Raw genomic sequence first — 15,420 nt, 5'->3', positions numbered from 1 at the left:
ATGAATTTCGTTAGACAATAAATGTAATTATTTTTAGGCAAAATAATTTTTATTAAGATTGGACAAAAAATCTGGCTTCTTGAGTGTAAACAATCATTTTCTTTGACTTGACCAAGTAACCTAGTTTTCAACCCCACATGACCAAGATTTGTGTTTGTCCAAGAATCTTTCATGACCCTTAGCCTAAACATTCTCAAGTTATCATCCAGAAACCGTTTAACTGTTCCTGGCCAACGTGACTTTGGCCTTTGACCTAATAACCTCAAAATCAATAGGGATCATCTGCTGGCCATGACCAATCTCACTATCAATTTTCCTGACACTAGGCCTAAGCGTTCTTGAGTTACCGCCCTGAAACCATTTAATTGGCCCTGGTAACCGTGACCTTGACCTTTGACTTATTGAACTCAAAATCAATAGGGGTCATCTGCTGGTCATGACCAACCTTTCTATCAAATTTCATGACCCTAGGCTCAAGTGTTCTTGAGTTATCATCCTGAAACAGTTTAACTGTTCAGGGTCACTGTGACCTTGACCTTTGTAATACCGACCTTAAAATCAACAGGAATAATCTGCTGGTAATGACCAACCTCCCTATCAACTTTCATGATCTTAGACCGAAATGTTATTGAGTTATCATCCGGAAACCGTTTTACTGTTAAGGGCAGCTGTGACCTTGATCTTTGACATACTGAGGGGTCATCTGCAGGTGATGACCAACCTTCCTAACAACTTTCATGATCCTAGGCCGAAGGCTTCTTGAGTTATCATCTGGAAACAGATTGGTCTACATTCCGACTAACCGACCTACATCTGCAAAACAATATACCCCTCCTTCTATTCTCCGAAGTGGGGCATACAAATGTGGCCCCTATAGAGTAAACAAGCACATTCTTTGATCTGACCTGGTGATCTAGATTTCAATCCCACATGACCAAGTTTCAAAACTGTGGCCTCAAGAGTGTTCACATGGCAAATATTAACGCACGATGGACGACACATGTCGCTTTCTGGCCAATGACCAGTCACAATATCTCATCTTGAGCACTTCATGCTCAGGTGAGCTAAACAGAGAAACATGTCTGCAAAAATGTAAGATCCAAGTTTTTATGCAAGTAAAAGTAACAGAACCAACAATTATGTCTGACTTTAATTCATGTATAATACAATAAACACAAGTTCAAATCGCCAATTGTTGACACTACAAGCAAGTGTTGAACCCTGTTTACTTCTCAAGTATAAATATCTTGTATAAATATAATTCTTACCTACCAACAATAAGCAGAAAATAACTAACACAGCAACCCAGTTGTAAAAAGATATTTTCACAACCTTCTTACAAATTTGGCAGTACGTTAAATGCTACCAAAATATATTTTACCAAAGCCAGTCATATTGATGCAAGTATTAATTTTATACCCAGACTTAACTGAATAAACTGTGAGCCCCAAAACAGCAAAGGTCATTTACTTATAATAGACAATAAAGTTATGAAGTTTTGTTAGCTGTAAGCCCTACTATTTTCCTGCTATTGATAAGAAACTTTATTAAGTCTCAATGTCAGTGACCTTGACCATCTGACCCCTAAAATCAACACTGACCTTAATCTTTGACCATCTAACAACAGAAATACAATAGGAATCATCTAAGAACCCTTTACAATAATTTTTAAGTACAATTAATATGAAATTTGACCACTATAGGCTCAAGCATGTTCCAGTTATTTGATCAGAAATAAGTTCAATCTCAAGGTCAGTCAGATATGCATTCAATCTATAAAGTTTGAGCAAAGCATTATGCAGTTAATTATCAGAAACTGAAGTGTTAACCAACAGATAGACTGGAAGATTGACCGACCATAATAACCCAAAAGAACCCCTATCAAATATGACTAACAAATATATTTTGACTAAAATTATAACAAACATTGTAATACACATTCTAAAATCATGTTTACTTTAAATAATACATACTCACTGCATGTTGAAATGCTTTCAGCAGACTGGAGATGGCTTAACTATTTTGATTTAATATTTTGCAAATAAGACATATTACAATCAGAGTTATACATGTATATGGCTCCAGTATGTTTTAATCAATTTAAACACTACAATACAGGAAATAATTTAATGGGGCAGGGCATATTACCTCTTCAACATGTTTAACACAAGACGGCTATGAAGACCCTGTATCGGTCACCTGACTTATTGACCTAAAGATCATCATTATTAACATTCTGACCAAGTTTCATTAAGATATGGTCATAAATGTGGCCTCTAAAGTGTTAAATAGCTATCCTTTTGATCTGACCCTGTGACCTAGTTTTTGACCTCACATGACCAAGATTCGAACTTGACCTAAAGATCACTAAGATTAACATTCTGACTAAGTTTCATGAAGATATAGCCATAAATGTGGCCTATAGAATGTTAACAAGCTTTTCCTTTGAATGACCTAGTGACCTAGTTTTTGACCCAACCTGGCCCAGATTTGAACTTGACCTAAAGATAATCAAGCTTAACATTCTGACCAAGTTTCATTAAGATACGGTCATAAATGTGGCCTCTACAGTGTTAAATAGCTTTTCTTTGACTTGACCCTGTGACCTAGTTTTGACCCCATCTGACCCAGATTTGAACTTGACCTAAAGATCATCAAGATTAACATTCTGACTAAGTTTCATGAAGATACAGCCATAAATGTGGGTGGCCTCCAGAATGTTAACAAGTTTTTCCTTTGATTTGACCTAGTGTCCTAGTTTTTGACCCCATCTGACCCAGATTTGAATTTGACCTACAGATCATGAAGATTAACATTCTGACCAAGTTTCATGAAGACAAAGTCATAAATGTGGCCTCTACAGTGTTAACAAGTATTTCCTTTGATCTGACCTGGTCACCTAGTTTTTGACCCCGGATGACCCAATATAAAACTCGTCCAAGACTTTATTGACAGTAACATTCTGACCAAGTTTTATTAAGATTGGACCCAAATTGCAACCCCTAGAGTGTTTACGAGCCTTCCTTTTGATTTGACCTGGTGACCTAGTTTTTTGACCCCAGATGACCCAATATTGAACTCGTCCAAAATTTTATTGATAGTTACATTCTGACCCAGTTTCATTGAGATTGGGCCAAAATCGTGACCTCAAGAGTGTTAACAAGCTTTTCCTTTGATTTGACCTGGTGACCTAGTTTTTGACCCCAGATAACCCAATATCGAACTCGTCCAAAATTTTATTGATAGTAACATTCTGACCCAGTTTCATTGAGACTTGGCCAAAATCGTGACCTCAAGAGTGTTAACAAGCTTTTCCTTTGATTTGACCTGGTGACCTAGTTTTTGACCCCAGATGGCCCAATATCGAACTCCTCCAAGATTTTATTGAGGGTAAAATTCTGACCAAGTTTCATTAAGATTGAGCCAAAATTGTGACCTCTAGAGTGTTAACAGTCAAATTGTTGACGACGATGACGCAGACGCCGCCGCTGACGGACACAGAGCGATCACAAAAGCTCACCTTGAGCACTTTGTGCTCAGGTGAGCTAAAAATTACTGTGTGCTAATTTACTATACGACCAAACCTGTGTGAAAGGAATAGAATAGGGACCATCTGGCTCTAAAGACTACACGTTTTCCCAATTTAACATTTACAGTGTATTTTAACCTGTAGATATAAACCACCTCCCAATGAAGACCAAATTTTGGCTCTCCCAAGGGTGCTATTGATAGACAGGTTTGAATGTATACCATTTCTTTAATAACTGCATTGAATTCAATATTGTCAATGCCACTTTAATACTACATTTCAAATCAATACATTCCATACCAAGTAAATATGCCATAAAACTTACTTCACAACTTAGATGGTTCATTTAATATTCCTTTTTTTTCGCTACAGTAAAAGCAACATACTACAACTTGAACCTTACCCTGCTGCTGTCAACTGATTCTTCCTTTACAACCAGTGCAGGCAGATCTTCGTCTACACATGTTGCATAGGCAAAATCTGTCGAATTGTCAATTGATTCTCCCTTTGAGACCGTACTACTACTGTACAGACGAAGATCTGCCTGCACTTCTGTGCAATAATATCCCTTCAAATAATTAGAGGTTATTATACTGAACTGGTGTGCCTTAAGGCAATATTGGCTTACTGTAAAAGCAGAAATTTTCACGAGAGTTTAATTTTCGCTATATTCACGAGGCTCTACATCTTATGAAAATTACTCCTCGTGTAAATATTCACCATTAGTATAATTCTTATTCAAGTAGGATACCATTTTTACGATTTGGTGAATATTAAACTTCGCAAACATATTCAAATTTTCAAATACCTGAAATTTTGACCCAGTGAAAATATGTGCCTTTATACGACTAGGAGAGGTATTGAGCCCGAGGGCCAATACCGGTCTAGTATGCAAGTACTGCCTTGACGCACACCAGCCCCGTTTTATGACCTTTTCATTGCACATGTTCCACTCCTTCCACTCTAGTTTTGAAAAACAGAATTAAAATATGTTGTACAGCATTTTATGTGTACATGTAATGCGCAGGAACGTTAATGTTGTTTCAATACGCTGACTTTATTTCCTTCAAAACATGTTATAAATTTATTCATTATAGGGACATAGTTTTTGTGCTTTCCTTTTTCAATCACACTAGAAGAGGAATCTAGTGTTGTTAAGTTAATATACCATGTTTTCTTTTGTGAAAGAAATGTTACTGTGTAGATAAATATTTGTCACCCTGTCAGTGAAAGTATAAATTTTGGATGTTTTGCCCACCCATAAATCTTCTTGATATCACATGGAGGTGCCCCAAATATTGATATCAGGCACACCAGCTCACATAACCTCTGAAATCGGCCTCATAATGTTCATATACGTTTAATTCAGTACAAATCTGTTACTTTAGTTTGTAACATATGCAATAATAAATGGCACTGCCCAAATAGAATGACAGACCAGTCCATTTTAGAAATTTAATAGGGTAAAGGTTAATGTTCATTATCAAAAACACTAGTCTAGATAAAGATGAGATACAAGTTAAGAAAACTCCAGAACTGATTAGAGATTCAAAGCAAGTAAGGTTCTTTCTCATTCACACACAATTTTAGTTCATATTATATTGTCACAACAAATTTATAATCAACATCCATATAATTGAGAAACTAATAAATGAACTTTTTATGTGCAGAAAATCAAAATTACTATTTTAGAAATTTTATATATTAATTAAGGTATTTCTGCACACAAATCTTTTCAAGGCATCTTGTATTGGTATGAAATTCAGCTAATAAACATGATGGGCATGTGTTTGACTTTTTGTTTAACCAATTTATAGCAGAAAAGTATTTTCAACACTATTTATGCACGATGGGTGGTTATACGTTGGGTGTAATAATTTCACGAGGGCACAGCCCAAGTGAAATTATTTGTACGATGTATTACCGCCCGCGTGTATAAATAGTGTTAAAACACTTTTTGCTATGAATTATTTCGATTCTTATATGCTCTTAATATAAATCAGCAAATACAATATGGTAGCGCTCTTTCTTGGTTGCAACAAAAACTCTAACGTCACTGCACGTAAAAATTACGTCATTCTAGCACAAGCATGTTTTAACAGAGACAAGCATATTTAGAACGTATCATTACTGTTCCTGAAGATAAACACAAAATTAGGTAACAGAACACATTTTTCTTTTCTTTTTTTAAAAGATTTCATACATATTTGCTAGAGACCCTTCAAACTTTCTGTCAAATATTTCCAGTTCACATACAAAAAGCATTGTTACTTTTTATTTAAGCAACCCATTGTTTTGGGCTTGCCTTCTGTTACCATAGAAACAAATACGATGTATTTAATGTGTTTAATCAACATAAACCTTAATATAAGTAAATCTAAACAACTAACAAAATCACAAAATTATAGGGAAAAATAGTTTACTTACATAAGCATTAACATGAAGTTTTTGATTAATTTTCTTACAAAAATAGTTTTGTGTAATGCCCTAAATTACTGTCACAACCTTAAACACGCAGTAAATAAGCCTGCATTGTAAAAATTCAAAACTCTACTTGACTTCTATTTAAACAGCCCTATTTCAATAATATAAGGTTTTGACTTAAGAATAAATTCATCAGTATTAAGAGTTAACAAAATTATTGTACAAATGGAATTAAAAGAATATTTTTATTTAATTTTTGTATCTTCTTTTTCAAATGATTTATCTATTAGAATGGCAAAAACAGCAAACTAATGTTGATAGACTTTTGTACAAGCTTCTCCTACAGAAAAAAACATAAATAGCACCATTAACAAGCAAGTCCTATCTTAAACATGAGCTGTCTAGGAGACAGCGCGCTTGGCTATTTCGATGCTGGACAGTGAAACAGGGCACATGTCAGGATGCTGGAGCTGTCGCTGAAGTGTTTAATTTGTCCAACTTGGATGAAGATATTGGACAAAAGCTTAAGTCTGTGTCAAATGTAGCACAAAGTGTCTAACAGGGATAGAGAAGTGTATCAAAACATTAAGTAAGTATAAAAGGGACATAATTCTTGGAAATTTCTGCAAAAGTAACTGACCAGGACATTGTGTAATATCATGTGGCTAGTAATGTGGAGCAACTACTTCAAGTTTTAATCAAATAAGTGAGATAGAGCTGAAGTGCATCAGAACCTGAACCTGAAATTCTAGTAAAAAGGGGGTACTCATATGATGTTGGTGACCATGTGGAACCACTGTTTAAAGTTTGAATAAAATCCAATTAGTAACAACAGAAATATAGTGAAAAAGCATCAAAATTAAACTGAAATTCTAAGTAAAAAAAGAGACATAAGTCACTATATATTTGTGCTTGAATTATGGACATTGTGTCATTTGATGAGGACAACAACGTGGAAGTTTGAATCAAATTTATTAGGTAATAATAAACATAAAGTCAAGGTGCACCAACATTAACCTGAAATTCTAAGTAAAAAGAAGGCATAATTCATGAAATACTGGTGCCAGAGTTATGGCCCTTGTGTCATGATGTGGGTGATAATGTGCTACAATTATTTCAGGTTTGAATCAAATAAGTTTCGGTAATAACAGATAAAGAGTGAAAGTGCAGCAAAACTTTAACATGAAATTTTATGTAAAAAGGGGGGCATAATTCATCAAAAATTTGTGCCAGAGTTATGACACTTGTGTTATATGATGTGAGTGATGATGTTGAACAACTGTTTTAAGTTTGAATCAAATCCATTTGGTAAATAACTGAGATAAAGTGAAAGTGCACCAAAACCTTAACCTGAAATTCTAAGTAAAAAGGGGGCATAATTAATGAAAAATTTGTGCAAGAGTTATGGTCCTTATGTCAAGATGTGGGTGATGATGTACTACAATTATTTTAAGTTTGAATCAAATCCATTTTATTATAAATGAGATAGAGTGAAAGTGCATCAAAACTTTAACCTGAAGTTCTAAGTAAAAGGGGGGATAATTCACAAAAATATTGGTGTGAGATTTATGGCCCTTATGCCAGATGATGCCGGTGATGATGAGGAAAAATATTTTAAGTTTGAAGCAAAACCATCAAACAATTACAGAGATTAGGAGAAAAAAGTGAAAGTTCATAAAAACTTTAACAAAGGTGGGGATGCGGAAAGACACCAACGCCGGGGCGAGTAGGATAGCTCTCCATATACATTGTTTGTTTTGTTGGATTTAACGTCGCACCGACACAATTATAGGTCATATGGCAACTTTCCAGCTTTTGATGGTGGAGGAAGATCCCCATATACTTCGTATAGTCAAGCTAAAAACGTAAGATTTTGTACAAGCTTTTCCTAAAAAAACAAAAATCAACTTCAGAGCACCATTAAGTAGCAAGTCTTACCCAAAAAATACCAGGAAAAAATAAGAGCTCCTTCAAATCAAAACTGAAATGTTCCGACTTTCTGTGAAATCATTAATTTATAAGGGGACTAATTTTTGTGGATTCTCGTGTTGTGTCAAACTTGAAAATTAGATCCAAACATAGAAATTAAACTATCTCCATCTAAAATTTGAAATTTGCAAAATCATGTCCTTGTAAGGGGCTGTTTATATCTAAGCCACAGAATTTCAATCCAAGGAAATTAAATGGTTTTCGTAATCAGAACTGCTCTTATCAATTTTCTGATATTCTCACAAATTCAAGTTAAAGAATTTATCAGCCTAGAAGAAAGGAATATTTAATGTATGCGGAACAATTATGTTATGTATTGCTGTTATTATAAACTATTAAACTTATTAACTAAGAGGCCTGTACTGGATCTTCCCAGGAAAGACGGCTTAGAGGGTATCGGTGCTATACATAGGGCACATTAAAGAACCAGACTGTCTATTCACAAAGTGCTAGGGTAAGTTAGCTGGACAGGCCTGTATCTAAAAAGGATTTCTGTCTGTAATGGGGGCTTCATCTCACTCTGTCTCTCTGGTCAGACAGCTCTGTGTCTGTACTAGATGAGGATGAATTCCGCGCTCTGTGTGGCTACTTTGCTATATAGCGCCTTTGAACGTGTTTATCATGAAAAGAGCGCTTAGCCTATATATAAACCTGGTATAAAAATTATGGATTCTACCATGACATGTAAATATACTCTAGAGCCCTTTTGTAACAGAAATATTCATGATTCAAAAATACTATTTAGTTGTTCAAATCAATACATAACTATTCTGCAAATAATAAAATATTATGCAATATATTTGGATTTAACAGGATTACAATTTACCTTTTAACTTTTGGTCTGCTGGCAGCATGTGATTCTGTCTTTGCAACCAGTGCAGACCAAGATCAGCCTGTACATTCGTGCAGTCTTATCATGGTCAGCACTGTTCGCTATTCAGTCTGTAAATTCTCAGTGAACACCCCTTTGATAAACAAGTGGTATTGCCCAAATTGAAAGATGGACCAGTCCATTTTAGAAATATAGCAGGGTAAAGGTTAAAGAGCTAAACCTGAACTTAAATTTGAGCAAAAGCTAATTTCTGTGAGCAAATCTTGTATTCAAAATGAACAGAAAAAAGAAAACTATATTGTTCACTTACGCTGCAGGTAATAAATTACCTGAAGTCAACCTACTGCAAAATCATAAATATTCTTGAGGGTATTTTTTCGTGGATTAAGTGGTTACATGCATCTCAAAAATTAAACCTAGGCAAATAAGCAAATTTTTCATTCATTTCATTTTTTTAAATTTGAACACTATGAATTCAAATCTACACAACAGAGTCACTCTGTTAAATAGTCATTTATGCCAAAACGATCAAAGTTTATGGTTATGAAGTTAACATGATTTCACAGTTTTTCAGTTGTTTGTTTATAGTGAGAATTCTTTTTGAAAATCAAAAGCATAGTTTTATAAACAAGAGCTGTCCCTTAGACAGCCAATGCTCGACTATTCGAAATATTGTCCCAGAAGCAGGAAAATATTACCCAAAATATTAAAATATCTAAAGAGTTTCAATCCAGTACCTGCACTGATAAACTATAACCAGAAGTTTTAAGTTAAAAATGGGACATAATTTGACCAAAATGCATGTCAGAGTTATGGGACTTCATGCAATCAACTAGTTTTATAACCCCGAAGGCACATGTGAAGTTTCAACTTAATATCTGCATTTGTTCTGCAGATAGTAACTTGCATGCAAACTTTAACCCGAATTTTCTAAGTCCAAAAGGGGGCATAATTTGCCCAAAACACATGTCAGAGTTATGGGATTTGATCAAGTGAGGTTGGTAATTGATCTAGAAAAAGAAAAAATAAGATTTAAATCTATATGCCTTTAAGTTATAGCTGTATGTACTTGCACGCAAAACTTTTACCAGGATTTTCTAAGTCCATAAGGGGGCAAAATTTGCCCAAAATACATGTCAGAGTTATGGGACTTGACCCAGTGAGGTTGGTAATTGATCTAGAAAAAGAAAAAATAAGTTTAAAATCTATATGCCTTTTAGTAATAGCTGTATGTACTCGCACGCAAAACTTTAACCAGGATTTTCTTAGTCCAAAAGGGGGTATAATTTGGCCAAAATGAAGGTCAGAGTTATGGAACTTGGTGCTATCAACTAGTTTTATAACTCCGAAGACACATGTGAAGTTTTAATTCAATATCTGCATTAGTTTTGGAGATAGTAACTTGCATGTAAAACTTTAACCAGGATTTTCTAAGTCCAAAAGGGGGCATGATTTCACCAAAATACATGTCAGAGTTATGGGACTTGACCCAGTGAGGTTGGTAATTGATCTAGAAAAAGTAAAAATAAGTTTCAAATCTATATGCCTTTTAGTAATAGCTGTATGTACATGAACGCAAAACTTTAACCAGGATTTTCTAAGTCAAAAAGGGGCATAATTTGGCCAAAATGAAGGTCAGAGTTATGGAACTTGGTGCAATCAACTAGTTTTATAACCCCGAAGACACATGTGAAGTTTCAGTGGTGCAATCAACTAGTTTTATAACCCCGAAGACACATGTGAAGTTTCAGTGGTGCAATCAACTAGTTTTATAACCCCGAAGACACATGTGAAGTTTCACTTGGTGCAATCAAGTAGTTTTATAACCCCGAAGACACATGTGAAGTTTCAAGTCACAGTGTTGACTCTGAATAAGAGCTTTGCCAGTAAAAATCTTATAAAATTTTAACCAAAATTTTTTAAGTTAACAAGAGGGCCAAGCTGGCCTTAGGTCGCTTACCTGAGTAACACACTGAACAGTGTAAATATGTTTTATCTAGTGATTTCATAGAGACAAATATTCTGACCAATTTTCATTAAGATTGGACCAAAAATGTGGCCTCTTGAGTGTTAACAAGCATTTTCTTTGATCTGACCTAGTGACCTAGTTTTTGACCCCACGTGACCCAGATTTGTACTTGTCCAAGATTTCATAAAAAAAATGATGGTAAATAACTATTTTAAGTCAAAAGTTTTGATAGTAACAGAGATATCTGACTTTATCAAAACCTTCAACAACAAAAAATCTAAGTTAAAAAGAGGAATAACTCTTTCAAAATTCAAATTAGAGTTATAGAGATCGTTTCTCCAGCTGTAGACTTTGATAGGCTAGTAAATAACTATTTTAAGTTTCAAATCAATAGTTGTGACAGTAACAGAGATATCTGACTTTATCAAAAACTTGCACAAACGGAGACACCTGCGCGAGTGCAATAGCTTTACTTTTTCTTCGAAAAGTTGAGCTAAAAAGCAGACTATTTCCTTTAACTTTCACCATAATTTCAAGTTTCATATTTGCATTTGATAAGTGTCTGAATATGTCAACATTCTGAACTGAAAAGGCAGCTTTTAAAACAGTGCAGTATATTTCTTACCTATCTATATTGCACAACAGTAAGTAAAGGGAGGTAACAACAATTTTACAAACTTGCATTCTAAATGAATTTCAGCTAAATATATTACTGCCAATGGAAATCCTGAACATATATACTATATTTAACATTAGTTCTGATATTCCTACAATTCTATAGGCAAAGCAATTTTACCAAGTTCATGCTTATAATTTATGATTCTAAATTAACTCTATCTTAGTTTGGCAACCACCATTTTCAGAACTACCCCCAGTGAAAATCAAGCACCAGAGAACACAAATAAGTGCAGATGATCAGTTGTTAAAAGTTTTGAACATATTCGTTATTTAACTAACTTTTAAAGACATCAAGATGCTCCTCCTTTAATGACTCAAGACTGCTGTAAATTGTGTTGTTTTTTTGATCAGTTACTAAAACAGAGATTGCAATTTTAAAATGTGAAGTCTTCAACATCAAAATTCTAACAATAATTTTAACAACAAATATTTTGATCAAGAGTTAGAGCACTAAAACACACAGGAAGTCAACAACAACAAAATATTTATCCTACATATAGCCTCATTGTCACAGTTACAGAACAAAAACATTTTTCTTGAATTTAATGTTTAAATTTCATTATTACTCAAGGTTTCAAAATTAAGGAAAGTCAACTCTAACAAGATTTAGCTGCACATCTTTAGAATACTGTGAAATCATTAATATTCATTGGGGACTAATTCTCATGGATTTCGTGGATCCACGAAATTTAATCCCAACAAACAAGTAAAATTCCGATTCATTTTTTGTTCAAAAGTTGAAATCCATGAATTCATATCCCTACAAAATTGCTGTTTTGACAAAAACCACCAAATTTCATGCCTATGAAATTTAATGATTTCACAGTATACTAGCAAAATAAACTTCAGATGTTTGAACTTATGTTGACTTTTTGCAGCAAAATAATTAGCTACAACAAACACACATGAGCTGCACCATGAAAAAACCAACATAGTGCATTTTGCAATCACCATGGATCCAGACCAGCTTGCGGTTTTTCTAATTGTAATAGGCTTTGAAAGCGGACAGCATGGATCCTGACAAGACTGCGCAAATGCACTGTGTTGGTTTTCTCATGGTCCAACTCATATTATCTCTAAATATCATAATCTCTTGTCAATATGGTAAAGGATAATAATTTAAAAATCTAATGTCAGATTTCATTTTTCATCAATAGGGAATCAAGCAAGAAAGATCACATGTTATATATCTGGCAGAATACTTCAAAAACATTAAAATGTTACAATACTATGCTGAAAAAAATGGTGAAAAAAATGAGCAAAATCAGATAGTAAGTTCAGCTATGGTACATATGTATAAAGCAAAAATCTGCAAATAGCTCCAAACACTAAAAGGTAAAAGATGAATAATATAAATGTGAAAACTGATGTTTAAAAATAAAAAAAAAAACAGGAAAAATTTTTAAAAACAAAAAGGAATAAAAATAAAATAAAATTTTGACCCCAAATTTTTTTTCGAAATAATTTTTTTTTTCATTTTTTTTTTTTCCAAAAAAAAGAAAATTAATTCTTCAAAATTTTTTAAACAAAACCCTTTTTTAAAAGATGGAAAATGATCAAACGGGTTGGTAAAACATTTTTAAAAATTTTTTTTTAAAATAAGATTAACTTTTAAAAAGGTTTTCCCATTTTTAGGCTTTGCCCAAAAAAGTGGGGAAATTTTAAAAAATTGAAAAAATTTTAAATTTTAAAACCCAAAAAAAAAAACTTTTACAAAACCAAGTTTTTTATATGTAAAAAAGTAACTTAAATTTAAACAAGCTTTTTTTAACTCCAAAATTTTTAAAAAATTTATACTCTTTTTTGGGGAGAAGAAAAAACCTTTTTGCAACATCAATTTCATTTTGTTTTTTTGACCTAAAATTTTGCAACCCGCACCCCCTTTTTCCCCCAAAACCAAAATTAAAGCACCGGGATTTAGAAAAAGGGGGAAAAAAAAAAAAACTAAAAAAAAACCCCCATTTTAAAAAATTAAAAATTCCCCAAAAAAAAATTTTAAATAAATAAAAAAAAAATTTTTCAATTCAAAAAACCTTTTTTAACAAAAAAGCAATTCATATTAAACCCCCAAACAGAAATAAACCCCCAAAAAAAATAAAATTAATAGGGGGTTTTTCCCCCCCCTTTTTTTAAAAATTGCGTTTAAAAAAAAAAACCCATTAATTTTTTCAAAATTTTTGTTTACAAATTTCATCCCCCCAAAATTCCTTTTTGAAAAAAAAGATATTTTGCCCAAAATTTAAAATGTTAAAATAAAAATGAAAATGGAAAAAGGAAAAAAAAAAAAAATTTTCCTTAAAATTCTTTTGACCCAAAAATCAAAACCCCCAAAAAAAAAAAAAAAAAAATTTTGGGGTTTTAAAATTTTTTTTAAAACCGAAATTTTTTTTAATTTATATTGAGTTTTTTGGGAACCCTGGGGGGAATTTTTAAAAAAATGTTTTTTTGTTCCATTTAAATTTTCCCAAAACCGATAGCCTCCCCAAAAGTTTTTTTTTTTTAAAAGTTTTTTACAATTATTTTAAGAAATTTAAAAACAAAGGCCTTTAACCATTTTTAAAAGGATAATATCAAAAAAGAAAATTTAGCGGTTCTGTTTTACACAAGAAAGTTCCCCCCATTTTTAAAGCATTTTTTTGAATGAATTTTTAAAAACTTTCGGATTTTGCCCAAAAAACCAAATAAAAAGAAATCTTGCAAATAAAAGGGGGGTTTTTTAAATTTTTTTGAAAAAACCCAAAAATATACCTAATTTTTATAAAAAAAAAAACAATTAAACCCCCCCCCAAAAAGAAAAAAAACAAAAATTTAATTCCAAACAAACCTTTAAAAAAAAGGAAGACGGGCCCCCAAAAAATAAGTTAAAAAAAAAACCATGAATTCCAATACGCATACTTCAAAAACCCAAATTTTTCACAAACAAACAAAAAAAACCGGGAAAATTTTAAATCATACAAGCCTTAAAAACAAACTTTGTTGTCACAGATGACCTTGAATGTTCCATCCTTCAAGTGTCCATTTTCACTTTTAAGTCCAAAAAATGTATGTATTCTCGAACAAACAATTTCGCCATTCTTTAAAACTGTGAATTTTTTCGTAGAGCAATTTTTTCCTTTCAAGTCTTTTTATTTGGTGTACCGAAGATTTTTCTTTGACACCATGAACTTGGTAGTCAATTTTATTTTTTTTATGGCGTCTGCATCATCCCCCCCAAAAGGGAAAACAAAAAGTGAAATGCTTTGTTGCTAAGAACCCCATCAATAGCCCTTTGGGAGAGATCCCCCCAAAGGGGCGCAAATTGGGGTTCGACCTAGGTCTACCAAAATGTGGAAAATAGTATCACTTGCTTCCTTGTTGGTTTCAGCTTTTTAAAAGAAACTGGCTTTCCACTCTACTTTGGGCCGTGGAAAATATAAAAAAGGGGGAGGCATGACAGTTAATAAAAATTAATGTAAAACTGCTTCACAATCAATCTAAAATAAAATATAAACAAGGGAGAAAAAATGTGAGTAATGGAGTTTTTTACATTTTGATTGTTTAAAGGTTTTTAACTTTTTCAATAAGGAAAATAACAGACTCAGTTTGATGAGTTGTTAAAAGATGGAAAAAAGGGCAAGACTTTGTGCAAAATCCCTTCACACCCCTAGCATCGGTTAAGGGAATTTTTACAAAGGTTTGAATGAAACCCCCGACAAAAGGGCAGAAAATAACAACACTGAAATGGGGAAATTTTTTTTCAGCTTCCCGACAGCATAAAGAAGGTTTTGGTAGTTTTTTAAAATTGGAAGTTTTTTGGGAAACATAGAAGCAACCAAGGGAAAAAAAAAGCGATATTTACCGAGTTTTGTTCGTAAAAGTTCTGAACAAAACTCAAAAGGGAGTGGGTAAGGTATGATTATTTTTTTAGCTTAAACAAAAACCAATTGTAAGGGATTAAGAGATGAGGGGGAAAGGGTTCCAAACAGTCACCAAAAACATTTCCCCAGCGGCTCCCTTTAG

General features: G+C 33.2%; 2 long non-coding RNA genes across 3 annotated transcripts in view; both read right to left on the bottom strand.

Moving 5' to 3' along the window:
- LOC128548495 (uncharacterized) overlaps positions 1 to 15,420 on the bottom strand; it is a 235,397-nt gene that overhangs the window by 32,806 nt on the left and 187,171 nt on the right. The gene's annotated exons all lie outside the window — the stretch shown is intronic.
- On the bottom strand, positions 1,133 to 10,518 carry LOC128548497 (uncharacterized). The gene is made up of 2 exons (XR_008367109.1): positions 3,580 to 10,518; positions 1,133 to 3,520 (listed from the first exon to the last, which is right to left on the bottom strand). It is a non-coding gene; the product is annotated as an uncharacterized LOC128548497 (long non-coding RNA).

The sequence above is a fragment of the Mercenaria mercenaria genome, chromosome 14 (genome assembly GCF_021730395.1).
Source record: "Mercenaria mercenaria strain notata chromosome 14, MADL_Memer_1, whole genome shotgun sequence".
Classification (NCBI taxonomy): Eukaryota; Metazoa; Mollusca; class Bivalvia; order Venerida; family Veneridae; genus Mercenaria; species Mercenaria mercenaria.
Note: the sequence above shows the minus strand (reverse complement) of the source record. Positions and strands in the feature narration are given on the sequence as shown.